General features: G+C 36.6%; 1 long non-coding RNA gene across 1 annotated transcript; it reads left to right on the top strand.

Annotated features, from left to right (window-relative positions):
* The first annotated feature begins 5,261 nt into the window (after positions 1-5,261).
* Positions 5,262-10,297, top strand: LOC137013238 (uncharacterized). Its single transcript, XR_010893686.1, has 7 exons — positions 5,262-5,326; positions 5,629-5,722; positions 6,013-6,108; positions 6,400-6,495; positions 6,790-6,882; positions 7,420-7,507; positions 10,177-10,297. It is a non-coding gene; the product is annotated as an uncharacterized lncRNA (long non-coding RNA).
* Positions 10,298-19,132: the final 8,835 nt, after the last annotated feature.

Genomic DNA, 19,132 nt, shown 5'->3' with positions numbered 1-19,132 from the left:
CTATTCAAAGGAGTTAAAGATAAAGTATTAACAAGGGATGTGGCAAAATATGTGTTTTCATAAGAGATAAGCACACATAAGCCATAAGCAGTTCACTGCAATCAAGAGCTCTTCATCTCAAGGTTCTCTGTTTTTATAAATGAGATTTAAGGATTTAAATAACGATTCATTACAGAAAAATAACACAAGGCTGCAGCAAACATCTCTACTAATGAAGGAGCTTTTTAAAACAGGTAAGTAAAACTGATTTTGCAAATGCTTTTCAAAAACCAGACATTTACTGCTTTATATCATTTTGATGTGCTTGGATGTTTTGGTACTATATTTGCTCATTTATTCAAAAGATATTTATCCTAAATCACTGACATTTTTCCTGTTTGACATTTTATCAGTCATTACTCATATCACTTAGTATTCATCAATTATGTATAACTTAATTGAGTTGGATACAGAATCGATACTAAAATGGGTCATTTCATGGAATTTGCATTAATAATTTTCAACTGATTATAAATTCAATGGGCTATGAAAAGACTTACCTATTTTTAAATCACTTTGATTAACTGGACTATGATCATTTTCCTATGTCCCCAAAGTGCCCCACATTAAGCAACCTTAAAAGTTCAACTTTCTTCCATAAAATAAATGTCTAGAATTACTTGAGTTACTGTCCACCATTATGTCATGTTACATTGACCAATGAAAATATGTTCCATAATGACATCAAAACATAACATGCCCACCCCATTATGCACTGCGGTATCAGCAATTTGGCAAAATAAGTGTAGACTGTAAGGCCCGCCCAATCGGCCCAACAGCGGTTTCCCACAGGACGGGGAAGGCTTCTTGCGTGTTCGGTCTTTTCAGCATGGCAAAGTCATTTAATTCCAAATAATCTTTTATCTGTAAGGCTCACCCTATTTAGGTTGGTCGATCAACATTTTGTTGTCCTAAACGGAAATTCCCTTTTTAGCCTTTACAGTCTAAGTACACTTGAACTAATGCCAAGCATTAGTCGGAGCTGTAAAATCACAGTTGGTGTGCCCTATGCTCCACTCAAAACTGGACTTTAGTCCAAACCTGACGCAGATTTGCTGTAACAATGGGTACATTGTAATCTACTAAAGTCAATAATTTCAGAGTAAGTCAGAATAAAATCAAATGTGATAATTTATTAGTCAGGTAGATGTATCATGCCAATTACATAATCAATTCAAAGATGCAAAACATCAATACAAAACATCAAATGCTCAGAAATAGAGTAAGATGCATACCTGACATTATAAAAATACACATTGTTGAGTGTCCTAGACACTCAGCAATATGGGATTCATCTGAATACAGAACTGCCCGAGCCTTTTGCAATTTCTTTAAATACTCAGACCAAGAAAAAACCCTCCAATGTGGGGCATGAACTTACAATCAGAATTTGCATTGACTAGGGTCACAGACCTAGGGGGTTCGCACCTTGCTGTGGAACAGGATGTAATTTGGAAGAAAGACCCTGGGAAAGGGGCACACCCATGGTTGCAACAAAAGTATCTCTAAACTCTTAAAACCTTTAATACCTTTGGTTTACTTCCATGTAGACGAGACCATTGTACCAGTTGCACTGAGACATTTCAAACGATGCCAAACATGTATAGCATTCTTTGATGATTGTTCACATTAAACCATATAGATTTTGGGTCAATTTCAGGTCATCTCTGCATGTAGAGAGAAGAGATGGGGGAAGAGGGGGTGAAGGAAGGGAAATATAGATTAAGGCAATTCTGAGGTGTGATTGCATCTCGGGTGGGGATGCTAATTTTCCAAGAGAGAGTTCAAATGTTAATTTCCTTTGTTTTCTCCACCTTCTCAAAGTGGTCCAGGCACTCCGGCATCAGTCTTACAAGACTTATCAGAGTTGCTTAACTTGTGTTATGTTAGTCATCTGTGGTCAAGCATAACATGCCCACCCATTTATGGGAAAATTACATTTTATGTTATCATTTAAAATTATTTATTGTAAATTATGGCTGTTTGGAATTTTGAATGGTTAATTAAAGCATTTAGTGGTCAAATATTTATGAATAATGGCTTTGTCCATACTGTATAATGACCGGTTGACTGCATATTACCCATATCTATAAATGCAAATTTTAATATCCATGGTGGACATCTGGACAAAATAGAAAATCTGACCCTGAAAGCAGAAATAATGCCAGTCTATTTAGCACAAAATACCCAACAGATCATTTATTATACCATGCCCAAAATGCTCCTTTTTGAGTAGAAGCAAAAACACACTTGTAGTAAGGTATGTTGTTATGGGAAGGAGGAGGCGGGAACCAGTGAATGTTTAACATAACTTTAATAACATCCAAAATAAACAAACAACAAAACAAACGTTAAATGCAAACACAAACCATAAAATAAGTCCAGGCCTGGTCCTCTCTCGTCCTTCACTGTCACGCAGCTGAAGCTCTGTATCACTAGCGTATCACCGGCCTTGCGCTGTTCCCTCAGGGCTCTTGCCCTGTCCTGCTTGTCACATACCCCCATCACCCCTCACAGGCCAGGGGGTACCACGAGACTGCGCTCTACTCCCCCCGGTGGCCAGTCTCGGCGGCCGCAGCACCTGGGGGTAAGGACAGACGAGATGAGAGAAAAGGAGACGGAGGTACAGTGAGCAACAGACGAGAGAGGGAAAAAAAAATTTTGGTCCGGTTCCCGGACACACTGCCGCTCGGTCCTCAGACAGCCGAGAGGCTCTTCCTCACGGTGCCATGCGATGGTACTGGATGCTCAGTGGACGGCTCGATCCTCCTCCGCCCCCTGGCGGCCAGCAATGGCTTCTCCGGCTGAGGGCAGCCCGCAGCTCCTCCCCCGTTCCCTGCTCCTCCCCTTCATGGCAGACAGCAGCAGGCTTCGGCACACAGTGAACGGCGGTGACTCCTCCGCTCCCTCTCGGATGGCAGCCACCCCACCTCGACCCAGGAGCATGGCTGCAAGTTCTCTGTCCCACCAGTTGATCAATCACTCCAGCGCCACCGCCTCAGGCAGCCACTCACAGTATTCACACTCACCTTCACTTCACATTCATTGACCTCTTCAGCACCGCGATCCCCCTCAGCAGCGAGGGCTCTCCGACAGCATGTCCCTCCTTCCTCCCAGACTTCGGCACTAATGTAGTAAGGTATGTTGTTATGGGAAGGAGGAAGCAGGAACCAGCGAACGTTAAACATAACTTTAATGATATTCAAAATAAACTCACAACAAAATGAAAGTAAAATGCCGGCAGATGTCTTTGATAAAACCATAAAATAAGTCCAGGCCTGGTCCTCTTTCATCCTTCACTGTCGTCACTCCTCCTTTTATGCTTCCAGAGATCCTCCATGAGAGATACGAGACCGGTGCAATGCGCCGTTCCCTCACGGCTCTCACCCTGTCCTGCTCGTCACAACACTGTTGTCGTGTGTGTCTTTAAATGCAAATGAACTGCTGCTCCCCAGCCCCTTTCCAGAAGAGGGCTGTGCCTTTACAGCTGATACTCCAGACAGAACAAAACAGGAGAAACGGTATGGGGTTGTTTCCACAGAACACATTTTTGCAATCCACTGTGCTGCTTTTCCATTATTTTCTATGTAAACATGCTAGACAGACCCTGCATTTGTTCTACGAGTCGATACCATTCACACACAATGCGTCTTTGCATTTTTTTTTTCTGCATCTTTTAACCTGAGCACTCCATTTTTAGAAAGCCATTTGTGAAATGCTGTAAAAGATGGTCAAAGATGTCAAACATATTTACATAGAAAAGCATTGGGGGTGAAAAGTGCAGTGAAATAAAAAAAAATAAATAAATGTTCTGTGTTCATTGATACAGCCAACAACAGAACATTTAGATCACATAGCTGAGACATTTTTGTGTTTCCACTAGCTGCTTTAGTGAGGAGATAAACTGTGTATAGGGGGATGATCTAAGTCCGTCACCAGTCATGGGCAGGTCATGTTATTGTGATGTCATAATGTATAGAAAATACAAATGACTAATTTTGAGACACTGTTGTATGATTTATGGGGAATATAAAAAGTAAAAGAGTCTTTTTTTACCATTATAGGGTGGTTGGGTACACACACTGCCGTCAAACATTTATGTTCAATCATCATGAAAAAGTGCATTTTGCATAATGGATCCCCTTTAAGTGATACAAGTATCCCTTATTAATTTTGTTGGTATAGTGCAAAAATGACAAGCTGTAATCAGTGTCAGTTTACTTGGTTCATATAGAAACAGTATCATAATGGAATGGTACAACATGGTTTTAGTGGCAAAAAAAGATTTCAGAATAGTCATAATGTTTTGAGAATTTTTTTTTTTTTGTGAGCATAAAGTCACATTTCTTCAAGAATAAATAAGTAACATTACAATTGTAACTAACAGTTTGAAAATAACATCAAAATTACAAGTTGCAGCCAGTGAACCATTCATTAACCATGATTATTATTGAGTTTAATTATTCCATGGGTTGCAGTACACTGTAAAAAATATTTCCACAATTTAGTTATTTCAACTTGTTTTTTTGTGTAGAGATAACTAGATTGTCCAGACAACAAGAAATTTTAAGTTTTCTTGTCCTCAACTAGACTGAAAGTTGAATGAACAAGTAAAATGGTTATTTTAACTCAAAAATGTATGTTTAAACAACTGCAATAGACTTTCTGTTGAATTAACAAGTATAATTGTTATTTTAATTTATAAATGTAAGTTGAAACAACTGCACAACATTTTCTGCAGGTTTTACTTCAATTATAATGCTTTCATAGCAGTAAACTAAACAATTTACTGTGTAAACTAAACTTAATTTATCTATCTATCTCGCTGTCTTGTAGATTGCATTGTCTTAAACCCTGAACTTCAAGCTTTTAAAACCACTGTAAACATACATCTTCAAACTTAACAACATTAAATATATTTCAAACTTTCTGCTCAGGTTTTCTCAAGCCAGTGTCAATGGTTGTCTTTTAGTTATCACTACTGTGGTATATATAAATTAATTACAGTGTATTTTATTTTAGTGTGTACATTAAAAATAGTTGTTTACAATTATGAGCACAGATTAATTAAATTACACCAAAAATTTGTCAAGCTGCTTCAGTTTTTATTCATGGTCAGATTCCAATTCATCATGGGCGGAATTGAGCGATTCATGAAAATGAACCTCTCAAGATGATTCGGTGAATAATTTTTTTTCTCTGAGAATTTTCGAGAGAAGCCCGCGGAAACCGGATGATTTTCCATGTTGGACAACACGTGTCTTCAGAAGAAACTGAGTGATACAGAGTAAGTGTGACATTTTATATTGTTAACGTGGATTGCTGCAAGTTTTTATTTCGTAATAAGCGTTTTATAGTATTGTGTTATCGAATAATATAGGATTTGTAAAGCAATTAAATGTTTGTTATAGTCGCAGTGTAAATATTGTCCACAAATCCGTCATTTCTGAAATCATACATTAAATTCATAAGTGCAAATGACCATTATTAAAAGCAGATTTTCAGAATTATATTATCCATTTCGAGTCAGAGTGTTTTGCAAATAGAAGATTCGCTCATTGTAACGTACTTCTTCGTGTTGACTCACAGGTTCAAAAGTTGATTAAATGCTGCTCGTTCTCCAACTGGACCAAACCGGATTTTTACCTCAGTCACTTCATCAGATGCAGAGCGCCAGATATAGGTAAGTTTTCATCACAGTCTTTGAATTAAAAAAGTAACTCTCAGATTGAATCGATATGGGTGATAGAAATAATTAATATGTCTGTGGTTTGAAATGTCACGGTTTTTCATTATTAACGTTACTATTCAGTGTTTGGATTTTGCGCGGCCTTGAGCCATTTCGTCGCGCTTTCGCTCTTGTTTTAAGAAATCTAAATAATAGGGAGAATTACACACAATGTTGTCAAGAATGTAAGATTATATATGTGTATAGAAGATTCGCTCATTGTACTTCTTCGTGTTGACTCACAGGTAAAGTCAAGTTGATTAAAAGCTGCTCGTTCACCAACTGGACCAAACCGGATTTTTACCTCAGTCACTTCATCAGATGCAGAGCGCCAGATATAGGTAAGTTTTCACCACAATCTTTAAGTGACTGTCAAATTGAATCGATATGGGCGATATAAATAACAATTAATATGTTTGTGGTTTGAAATGTCACGGTTTTCATTATTACTACTCGGAGTTTGGATTCTGCGCGGCCTTGAGCCATTTCGTCGCGCTTTTGTTCTTGTTTTAAGAACTCTGAATAAAATAGGGAATATCACACAATGTTGTCACGAATGTACGATTATTGAGTGTATTTCTGCAAATAGAAGATTCGCTCATTGTAATGTACTTCTTCGTGTTGACTCACAGGTTCAGTCAAGTTGATTAAAAGCTGCTCGTTCACTAACTGGACCAAACCGAATTTTTACCTCAGTCACTTCATCAGATGCAGAGCGCCAGATATAGGTACGTTTTCATCACAGTCTTTGAATTAAAAAAGTAACTGTCAAATTGAATCGATGGGTGATAGAAATGACAATTAATATGTCAGTGGTTTGAAATGTTACGTTTTTTCATTATTACTATTCAGAGTTTGGATTCTGTGCGGCCTTGGGCCATTTCGTCGCGCTTTTGTTCTTGTTTTAAGAAATCTTAATAATAGGGAGAATTACACGCGATGTTGTCACGAATGTACGATTATTGAGTGTATTTCTGCACATAGAAGATGAGCTCATTGTACTTTCTCATGTTGACTCACAGGTTCTGTCAAGTTGACTAAAAGCTTGTTCGCCAACCAAATTTTTTTTACCTCAGTCACTTCACTTCATCTCAGTTGCAGAGCACCAGATACAGGTCAGTTTTCACAGCAATCTTTGGAAATTCTTTAAATTAACTATCAATTTGTGATGCGGGTAACTTAAAGGGATGGTTTGGACTAAATTCAACCTAGGGTCATTTCCACCATGACCTCCAGCCAAACACCTTTGGCTCTTTTTAACCTTTTATTCATCAAATATATTAGACAGCAGAACTGTTTCCAACACTCATAATAAATCAGAATATTAGAATGATTTCTAAATGATCATGTGATAGACTGGATGTTACATGTGACACTGAAGACTGGAATAATGATGCCGAAAATTCAGCTTTGCATCACAGGAATAAATTATTTTTTAAAAGTATATTCAAATAGAAAACTTATTTTAAGTTGTAATAATATTTCACAATATTACTGTTTTTTTCTGTATTTTTGATCAAATAAATGCAGGCTTGATGAGCAGAAGAGACTTCTTTCAAAAACATTAAAAATAGTAATGTTTCCAAACTTTTGACCTGTACTGTACATACAAACAAAACACGTCCGTCAAGTGAACAAATTTTTTTTGGCAGAGTTGTAACCAGAAGAAGAGGGGAGCAGTTATTTTGGGCCTTCCATACTACATGAGGGAGAAACCAGAAAACATCTTCAAAGTTTGAGGTAAACATTTTAGTACTTTTTTTCCATTAACACTGGAATAAGGATGCACCAATATCACTTTAGTATGATAGTGATGCTTTTATTTGGTACTTTTTATATTTTGGTGATACCGATTATAGATACCTGTATTTTCATTGAAACCATAAGAATATGAATCATTATTTGGCTTTCCTTCAGTTATGTTATGCTTAATTATGCCTTTTAAAATGTATTGTATTGCTATATCATATTTTATCTTTCAAGTAGAGGTGGTCGCGTGATATAGCAAAAATATCACAGCACGATTATTTTCAGGAATATCACGATTATTTTTCATGTTGGTTTTACTATTTTTCATGTGACTGATCAGTACATCCAAACTCATTTCACAATATTAAAAACGCAAAATGCAGAATCGAATCATTAATTGTGAATCATCAGTTTTATTTGTGTATTGTGTTGAATTTTTCTGAATTTGCAAAAATTACTATTGAATCAAATCATTTCGCTGTAAATGAAGATAAAATAGTACCAAGCAAACTGGGTCTCATTCAACAAGTATGTGTACAAATGAATTTGCATATGAAATCTGCATGCTAACATTTTCACAAACAAATAATCCTTTATCAATAACTTCTATTCTAAAACTTAGGGGCTGTTTACACGAAAACTGAAGTGAGCACTGAACACGAAGTTTCAAAGCACAAGGTTTCGAAAATGATACCGTTACCTTCTTCATGTAAACAACAAAAACATGAATCTGAAAACGGTAACATAATGCGCGTATGTGTAGGTGTTTTTTGATGAAGTGACATCGCCAACTACTGACGTTTTCGCAGATCCGTGTGAACAAGGATCATTTTGACAATAGCCGCTTTTCCACTGTCGGGCCAGTGCGAGCCAGGGCTTAAAATGGGGGGGGGCGGGGCTAATAGCCTCGGGCCTGTAGCACGAGGCCAGAATAGTGCAGCGTTTCCAGTCAGGCCTGAAGCTCCGCTGCTCGTCACTAAAACCCGCCCTTTACACGCCTCTCAGGAACAACGTCATGCAACCCCATCGTTTCACCAACAAAGAGAAGTTATTACAAAACTAAGAAATAAGTCACTGGAACTAGTGCGCTCACAAAACGAACACGATAACAGCGGCCTTATGTGTGCATGCTTTGTTACATATTCAAATTCAAAAGCATCAATGTTTTACTATAGAATAAATGATACATTGATCATAATGAATCAATTTATCAGGACTCAAAATTAATCACACAGAAATAAATGTATTTCTATTTTATTTATTTTAAACACTTATGAAAATAGCCTGCTTATTCAGTCGAGACTGTTACTGTTTATTTGTAGCCACAGTAGCCTATATACGTCACATTTAGAATGAAGGATAACTATTTTTATAAAAGCTCCCGAACAAAAAACATACGTGGAGCTAAACTCTCGAGACGAGACTTATGACAGATAATATAAGTAAAGAAATACACAATTGTGATGCGAATAAGAAGCTGATGTCTGATTTCTTCAAGTGGTTGCATTTACCATGTTTACTATGGTAATGTTAATGTCTAGCGTGCACAGTCTTTCGCATCGCTTATAAATATTTCTGCCTTGTTTAGTGATTATAATTCACATCGGATCAAATTATTTCAAACACATGCTTCTGACTGAAAGTGAGTTGAGTTCAACTTATTAAAAAAAGTTTTTAATGCTGGTGTTATAGCTGTTAGCTTTCTGAAATGATCCACAGTGCAGACGCTATCTATTTTTATAAAAGCTCCCGAACAAAAATCATTATTATATTTTGATGACATGCTACGCGGAGCTAAACTCTCGAGATAAAATATGTTACTAAATAAATACACAATTGTGAAAGAGAATAAGAAGCTGATGTCTGATTTCTTCAAATGGTCACATTTACCATGTTTATTATGGTAACGTTAATGTTTAGCGTGCATATCTTTTACATTGCTTATAAATATTTCTGCCTTTTATGGTGATTATAATCCACATCGGATCGCGTTATTTCAAACACTCGCTGCTGACTGAAAGTGAGTTTTGAGCTCAGCTTATTTTTAAAAGTTTTTAATGTTGATGTACACAACGTTATAGCTGTTATCTTTCTGAAATGAACGGGCGCTGACGCTCTGCAGACGCGGAGAAACTCAGCCTTTGATCATAACCACTCCTCTAGCCCCAGCTGGCCCGCTTTTCGTCGGGCCAAAAAACCCTGGCCGTTGGCCCCGAGAAAGCCCCGGCGAGGCATGATCAAGCCCCAGAAGTGACAGTGGAAATGCGACTGGCCCTGGCATGCACTAGCACGCCCGCTTTAAGCCCGACAGTGGAAACGCGGCTAATGTTGTTGTCTGTTTTTAGTACATCATTGTCATGTAAACGTACCCTTATTCTGAATTTTAAAACACAGCTGATTGTGCATAGTGCACACCTCCTTTTGACATTTTTCTGTGATTTTTATTTGATAAAAAGTAGAAGAATATTCATCAGATTACTTGAATAGCTCTATTTGGAAAATCATTCTAGAAAAATTTGATTTGCATAGACAAACATTTTATTGGCATAGACAGTAAAAAAAATACACGATCAAAATGTAAACTGGCGTAAAATGTATGTTTAATGTGGTAATGAAAGTTCTAGTCTACTGCTAAATCTTTAATCTCTCTCTTTTTTCAGCCAACTGACAATGAGGTCGATGTTGTTCAGAGTGTTAAGGTGGGCATCTTGTCAGTGAGCGAGGACACCAGACAAGATTGTGCCTTCCCAGGTAACGTCGTGAATATGGCTGTGATACTGGAGGGGAGATTGTCATTGTGGATCTCAAGACATTCCAAATGCCTTTGTCACATTGTTTGGACTGCTTTACGCTTTAAACATTAGCTATCCCAAAGAGCTGCGATACACCTTTGAGGTGATCCAGCGGATCTTCATGAACATTGATGGGGAAAGCTGCTCCGCTCAAGTTCATGGACTGAAAAACAAACTAATGCGGTGAAGTGCCTGCAACCATTGCTATTACCTTTTTTTTTTTTTAAGAGTAATGTTCAATTTAATTGATGAATTTGTTAAAGCATCAGCTTAGTTGAGATTAAGGTGGTATGAAACCAATTCGTACGTCTTTTAATGTGTTAATGCTTTTCAGAGTTTCTTTTTGAAAGGAATGTTGTGAACAGGATGTTTCTATATTGTATGAGTTAATTGCAATAAACTTTGTACTGAAAATTGTATTAGTGATCGTTAATTTGCCATACATTTTTGTTTAAATCAAATGTAGCTTACAAATTAATGTTCAAGTAGTAATTCATTATTTGGTTCTGCTGCAGGTTTTAAAGTTTCAAAACACCACTTTAGTTGGCTGAACTTATTGGATGTAGTTTAGATAACTTAACTTTACTTGGCTGAACTTATTGGATGTAGTTTAGATAACTTAACTTTACTTGGCTGAACTTATTGGATGTAGTTTAGATAACTTTAACTTTAGTTGGCTGAACTTAAGTTTGAAGTTTAATTAACTAAATTAAATCAGTTCATTGTACTTTATAACTTGTCAGGTAAACCTTTCCAAATTTGTCAGGTACACTTTTCCAAATAAGTTAGTTTAACTCAAAAAAACCCATGCAAAAAGATAACAAAAAATAATGAGTTAAGTCAACAAAATTTTTTTTACAGTGTACTTCAACCACAGAAGAAAAAAGTTCAACTGCTCGGAAAGCTAGAAAAAAAAGCTCATTTCAGTTTCTGTTGCAGTCATCCCTCTTTCAGACTTCCTCATTTCCTCTTTCCCCACAAAACCGCTCACACTGCACGATCCACTGCACACAGTATAAAGAGCCCTGGATCCCCACAGCACATCTGATATGAAGAAAAAGGCAAAAGCAAAAACCTATAACATTCATCCTTCCATATTAATACAGGACAAAAAGGATGAAAGCTTTGATCTGAACAGGAAGGTTGAGCTGCTCAGCTTTTTAAAAAGTGATGCAGGTTGATGGAGCCCGTTCTGATCACCCGAGGGAATCTGCCGGCCGCATTACAAGAGCTCTTGAATCTCCTGCATGTTCTCTGTGGCTACCAGCAGAAAGGCTTTCAGTTTTTACAGTTTAAATACATACTTTTGAAGTTTTTTTTTTCTTGTCTTTTGTGAAGCCGTTGAAGTTTTAGTGAGTCACCATGAAGCTTATGTGCTTTGAAATGTTCCCACACCATCATTTCATTATATATTCCATTTTGGACTGACACAAATTAATGTGGCTGTCTTTCCTTTATACAGTAGGCATAGATGACATTCAAAGTCAAAGTACGCCACTCGCAACGGGAAGGTCATAGGTTTGATTCACAGGAGACAAAATATAAACCTAAGTAAACAAAAATGTAAACCTTGAATAAATTGTATTATCTTGAATAAATATTATCATTAATGCAATTAACATTTCAAGTAATCACTGACAAAATCCAAGCATTAACAAGTAACTAGTCTAATTTGGCCAAGAACCACCTGCTTAAGAGGCCATTAACATGAACTGTATCATTGATTCAGTAAATTGAACTCGAGAACTGAATTAGTTTGATTCATGAATGAATCATTCTTTTGAATAGGTTTTTGAGCCACAATAAATAAAGGGAAAATCTTAAAATAGCTTAAAACACGTGCCTTAGAAATTCACATTTTAATGGTAAAAATAATGGACTTAAAAATGTCATGTGATGTAACAAGTATAATAACATATTTTCCTTACATCTAAAATATATGCGGGCATACTCATTATCTTCAAAAAAATATTCACAGTGTCGTTTTTGGGGACACACACCACAAATAATTTTGCCTTGTCATGAGTCAAATTATCTTTTAAGAGGCTTACTGACCTGGAGGTAAAATATTAATAAACAGTTTTGTTCAAGTAAACTGTCTGTGTCTATGTTTTTTTTTGTTTTTTGATTTTTTCTCTCTGAAGAGCATTTCTGGATTAAAGATACTACTGTAAACATCTGCTTAGGGGTTGTTGGTTTTCAACAACATCACTGTCAGTGGCATTGCAATTTGCTGTTCACAGTTTAAAGGGGAGGAGACCCTTCTCACGTGCCCTTGGGGTTGTGCGCGCTAAACATTTTCATGTACTGCTACATTGATTTTGCATCATAGTCTACAGTGCAGTACAACAGTTTACTGGTCACTGCAAATATCAAGCAATCACTGCTTCAAAGGTCAGGATTTTATGGAATGTTTAACATGTCAAAGATGGCATTTACGCAGCTGTCGGGTGAATCTTCTTAACACGTGACCCACACATTTTTATTCACAGCAATAGATAATTCAGCACAAGAATACTATTCCAGAAATGCAACTTTAAAAAGGACACTGTATCCAAATGGGGCTTTTCATGTCTTTCCCCATAGATGCTATTTCTTAAGTTTTTCCACATTCCTTCTGGATCAACATAAAGATAAATGCCTACCTGTAGCTCAGGAGTTCAATGGTGGTAGATCACATTTTGTAGGTTCAAAACTCAGATTTCTCCTGGGACCTGTGTTTTGTGTGACAGCATTGGCATGGATTATAGAAAGTCCTTCACATCTGCATTGTACCACAATATTTAGTTGTTCTTGAAGTTCAGTTAGAGTATGGCTCTAGCAACACCAACGTCATGGGTTCAATTCCCAGGATACAAACTGACAAAAATGTAAACCTTGAAAAAATATCATTGCTAATGCAATTAACATTTCAAATTAGTACAAACAAAATCCAGAGCACTAATGTGTTCTAGCAATGCTAAAATAAAATAAAATTTCTCTTTTGCTTATACACCATCCATATTCAAACAAGCAACCAAACTTCACTTACAGAAACTGAAAATTAATGTTGCATTACACTTATTCAGAAACTAGTTTTCTCTTAAAAATTCTATATATTAAAATGTATTTTAAATATATTTAATAATAAACTTAATAATTCTATTATTTATTTCTGAATACTGATAATAAATTTAAAGACATTGTTAACCCAAAAATATAAAATCTATCATCATCATTCATTATGATGAAACTGTAACTCTATGTTAAAGAGAGTTTTTGATGATGAAATTAATGAATTAATGAGTGTTTTTGGCTGATATTTTAATGTATATGAATACATTGGTATGGTGTTACAAGAAGGTCCTAGGTATATTTGGAAGTTAAAATCATAAAATGATTGGCAAACATGGTGCTCCAGATTTTATGATCTGCATATCAAAAAGCCCAGGCTCCTAACAAAAGTTTGGAGCAAGGAAGAGTGATTCATCACTTTTGAGAGACATTGAGTGAATTAAATTGCCATACACAGCCTTCAAACTCGCACTTCGCTGCTTTTGAAATTCATTTCCTTGGATTGCCCTCATTAAAACCAGCGTCGAGAGTTCAGCGCTGTAGTGGAGGCGACTGCTCGGCTAACATTACGGTTGGAATAAACGAGACCTTTTTAGCATGAGGCTGAATGTACTCACCCTTCCCTCCTACTCTCACACTTCAGCTAACTCACTCAGTGGTTTCTACATGAATAATTGGCTATGGGTGAAGAAAACGATCAAACACCTGAGCAGAATCAAAATGGCCACAATTCTTAAAAAAACATGTTTATGCAAGCTAGAGTTGATAATGAGACAGTCCTGTGGAAGATAATTAGAGTTCAGTAAAGTGCATGCCCTTATTTAGTCAAAACCAGTTTATCTGTCAGGAGTGTGAAGTTATTGAGTTTTTAGTCAAGGAGTCTGGCTTTATCTCTTAAAGGCTTATTTGTTTGGGTGTTAAAATTTGTAATTTAATATGTACAATATGCTGTGCATTCACAAAAATATACTGCCTAGTACTTTTGTTTTTATTAAATAGGCAAAAGTACACAAGAATGATTCACGAATAAATATTTCTAACAAAGTAGTGAGCTACCTATTGTCACATGCATATTTAATTCAGCAAGTGAAATCAAGTTACCAGCTCACAAATAAATGCAATTATTTAATGCAAGTTTGTATAAAAGAGTCTCATTTCCTAGTAGTTCAATCAAAAGAGTAAAAAAAAAGATAAGCAGGATATCCAATACTTGGATAACACTGCATCTGCTATGCAACCAAGATGGTGGCCTATGCTTGGTGGCAACCAGGGCTTGACATTAACACCCGCCAACCCGCCAAATGCGGGTAGATTTCAGCTGTGGCGGGTAAGACAGCCACTCCCACTAGCCACTTTGGCGGGTTGAATATAATTTCAGCCTACAGCCAAATGAAAAATAGCCAAGCTCATCGTATCACAAAATTACAATTCAGTCACAATTCTTTATCGATTAACTTGCAGTTAGTGAAGGCGGGATAGGCGGAATCGCGCTGAATGACACAACAGAAGCGCTCGCGTGCGCTCTCTCTCTGTCGCGCGCGATCAGTTCTCCTCGCGCCTGAATACACGCACACACAGATGTCAAAATGCATCTTGTGGAGTATCATGCGTGAATACAGTCGGCTATGGCTTACAGCTAAGTGGGTAAAAAATGGATGTGTCAGTATATGACGTCCATGCATTCAGCAGCCCCCAAATAAATACCTGTCTGTCATTAATGTTAATCAAACATCAAAAAATGTTAAATAAATGTATACATGTATGCTAAATAAACATATGTATCTGAAATATATATATATATATATATATATATATATATATATATATATATATATATATATATATATATAATTTTTTTTTTTTTTTAATTACTATTTGAAAATTCTTTGTTCTTTTTATATAGCCTAACAAAAATAACTATACATACCTGATATATGCAATGTATAGTCTTGATTTGGGTGGTCAATCTGCATTTGTAAGTTTGAAAGGGTTTTAAATCTTGTAAATCAAGTAAAATGACTCAAAATCAAGTAATTTAAGCATGCCAGAGTCAACTTTAATCATATAAAATGTAATTTCCCCACAGCAAAATTGTGGCCAGTGAAAATGCTGAGTGGCTAGTAACTTTGGAAAACCACTAGCCACATTGGCTGGTGAGCAAAAAAGTTAATGTCAAGCCCTGGTGGCAACACTAAAGCAAACATTCATGCATAGTTCTTATGGATTTATGGACTGACATATACATTTAAGTCAACGAATAAAACAGATCCTCAGAGGGACCACAAAATATTTATCTTACTATTTAAAAATAATGAAAATAAATTAATAAAAAAAAAAAAAAAATCCAATGCACATTGTCTATTAAACACATCAACAGATCCCAAATGATTCTACAATCTTCATTTTGTTTTTCGTTGGATTGTAAATAGGTGTACCCGTGTGTGATATAAATAAATATTGATCACAAATATTGTTCTCATTTGAAACAAGTAGAGACTTGGACCTAGAAATAGTATTCCTTATGTCACGATTTAACAAGCTGATATTCCTAATTAAAGTGGAGAGGCAAGTCATAGTATCCGTGCATGTGCTAAGAGAAATAAACCAAAAATATTGTGCATTTGTTAAAAAAAGTACATTTGTTAATATATATATACATATATTATAATTTCCCTAAACTCGTCTGGGGAAATAAAATAGTTCCGTCCCAATAGGGCAGTGCAATAGATCAAAATATTCTCAATGTTTTAGCTTGGTATGTAGGAGTTGGTTCATCATTTTTACAAGTTCTTGATATCTTGAAGTTGTGTGTCAGGATCCTGTCACCTTGATTTGTTTTGTTCTTGGTTTGGTGACAGGATCCTGACACTCATGTGTTTGTCTTTTGTTTGTGAGCATATGGCTTTGGAGTTGTTCTCTGGGCAGTGCGCTCATGTTGGTGTCTTGAGTGTTCGGGGCATGGTGTCTGGATTCTGACACTGGATTCTGGTCTAGTCTTGGTTCATTTTCGGTGTCACATCCATGCTCTGTCATCCATGCTCATCCTTTGTCTGCCATGTGCTTTTCTGCCCGGTGTTTGTTGGTGTGAATACATGGCTTCTGTCATTTTTGTTTTGCCATGTGTATTTTGCATAGGCTATGGCTTTTTGTTGGTCTCTGTGGCTGCGTCCCAATTCAGGGGCTGCGCACTTCAGAGTGCATGAAAGGGGTGGGGCTTTGGAGTGGAGGGTTGCCAGGTCTGCGCAACAAAACTATCAACTATCAAAACAAAAGTAACATAACCACAGCAAAAGTGTAAAAGTATCCCAATCCCAGATGTGGCAACAATGAGCCGAGCGTCATTACATGGCTAGCGGCTGTGTGATAGACAGTTGACAGTTGACGTTTGTTTGTGCATTTTAAAGTTTTATGACTTTCTATTGGGTTTTGACATGTTTCACTGCCGGCGACAACGGGACACTGGGCCAAAATATGTATGGTTAAACTATGTAATGTTAGTTTTATATCGTTAGCAACTATTAGTTAACCTTGTTTGTTTTTTATGTTAAATGAAATGTTAACTGTGAAAATATACACATTCATATTTATACATTTACTCTGTATTTAAGCTGTATTTAAGTCTAAATTTAAAGTACAGTACTTTAGGATTTTATTTAACTGAAGTCCATCTCAGAGACAAATATTGAATTTATGAAAAACTGATGTTTTGGACATCATGGATTTTACAGTTTGATTTAGATGTTACATATTGGTGAAACCGGGGCATTATTTACATTTATGTGAATTCACAAAAAACTCCTTTCGTCACCGGCGTGCAATGAATTGTGGGATAGGGTAGACAGCAAAGTGTCTTGAGATGGATGCTTCATTCCACCCAAAGAATATACACTAACAAGAAGAGACACTTAATAGAACGTTCCATTGAAACACTGGCGCCCAGCAGCAACCCTGCGTTTCCGCCATTTTGGGGTGAAAGCGAGTCAGCAGTCCACTAGTTTCTATGGCAATATCAGCTGCTTTGTTAAAAAAAAAATTTACTTTAAAGCTGAAATCCAACCTGCATGATGACACCACAGAATAAAATACTATCACTAGTGATCATCAAATCCTTTTTACAGTTTATTTTACAGACTTTGTATTTAAGTCTTCCCCTTTTTTCACAGAACCTTTGCTCTCTAGAAACCCAGTCAGTTTGGGTTAAAATTCTTTAAAAGGCTTATAAACACTGAATTAACGATAACGGACACAGCATGGATCATGTATCATAATATCGTTTGTAGCGCGATCCATTAAAACGTACAATATAGCCTATTTCAGTTCAGACCTAGATATTGTTACTATTACTCCACTTGGTCTAAAATATATTGATTGATGCAAACATGATGATCTTAAATGTATTAATTATTAATTTACTATTAATAAATGTGTAAAGTTGCATAAAATGGAAATGCTCAATAAAGTAGGCTAACTACGTTACGTCAGATGGTTGAATGGTTGGATTCCACAACTAGTAAAATAAAACAACACAACTAGTAAAATAAAACAGACAATACAACATTTACTGTAGGAGCCATACAATTTACTGGTGACTTAATTTAAAAAACTGTTCTATTGCGCTTTTGATTTGGCAGTGAAATTCGCCGATTTAGGGTGCGTAAGATTTGAAGGATTCTATGGTCCAGTTAGTATTTTCAGCCCATAATGCCATCTAGTGGCTGTTTCCCAAAAAGTATCAAAGCGTCGCCTCTTGGGTTCTAAGCTCTTTGTTCCACCAGTCTAAGGCTGAGTCCGAAAACCTAGGTAGCTGTCTTGCTGCCTCGCTGTCTTATAAGAGAATGACTTGTACGGCAGCGTTTGTGCATGAAGGCACCTCACCAAATGGATTTCAGACAGACTTCTGAGGCAGCATAACAGTTTAATGATCTACAGCAATATACCGTGAGCTTTGGTGAGAACTAATAAAATATTGAATTACTACAGTAGTAATTTCTCGATAGAAATTACATCAAAATTGAAATATGTTGGTCAAAATCGTACATTTATACACAAGCTGAGCAGCAAACGCAACTTTCGGGAGCCATCTTTATTTTTCTAGCTCAACTGTCACAGAATGGAAGCACAGGATTGTGGGATATCAAAGGCAGCGAAGGATACATCTATGCTTCCTTCAAAAATCGATCAGATGAAGGTATCGCATGAGACAGGAAGTGAAGCTAACATTGGATTCGGACATGCCTTGATGCCTTCCTACCTTGAAATGTGTCCTCAGAAGGCAGCATTTTCCAGTTTTCGGATGCAGCCAGAGTCACCATTAAATTGTATGGCTGCATTCCGACGTTCTCATCAGCGTCAAAATAAAAGTCCACCACGCCTTTAAGTCCCGCACAACAACCAGAGCGGCAGGAAGTAAGTGACAGCTTACGTCACTTCATAGTTCCTACTGGCAGTGCGAATGCAGCCAGGAACATGGCACACAATTATTCTTTATATATTAGAGTTTAAATATTCTTGAAATATTTTTCCTCCAACAAGACCCCTCACCCAACAGCAAATACCCCATCTCTCTCTCCATTAATTTACAACAAACCTTTCTATGATTTAACATGCATTTCCCCAGGACATTGTGTGTATATATATATTGTCTTTTGTATTGTATACTGTTTTATGCATTCTTCATGCTTCAGATACTGGCTCACGCAGAGCATTCCCATAGCATCAACTGATGATACAGTGTAGAAGTTTCACTTCAGAAGGGAAATTTAGCAGCAGA

This window comes from Chanodichthys erythropterus, chromosome 22 (assembly GCF_024489055.1).
Source record: "Chanodichthys erythropterus isolate Z2021 chromosome 22, ASM2448905v1, whole genome shotgun sequence".
Classification (NCBI taxonomy): domain Eukaryota; kingdom Metazoa; phylum Chordata; class Actinopteri; order Cypriniformes; family Xenocyprididae; genus Chanodichthys; species Chanodichthys erythropterus.
The sequence above is the reverse complement of the archived record's forward strand: the minus strand, read 5'-3'. Positions and strand labels throughout refer to the sequence as shown.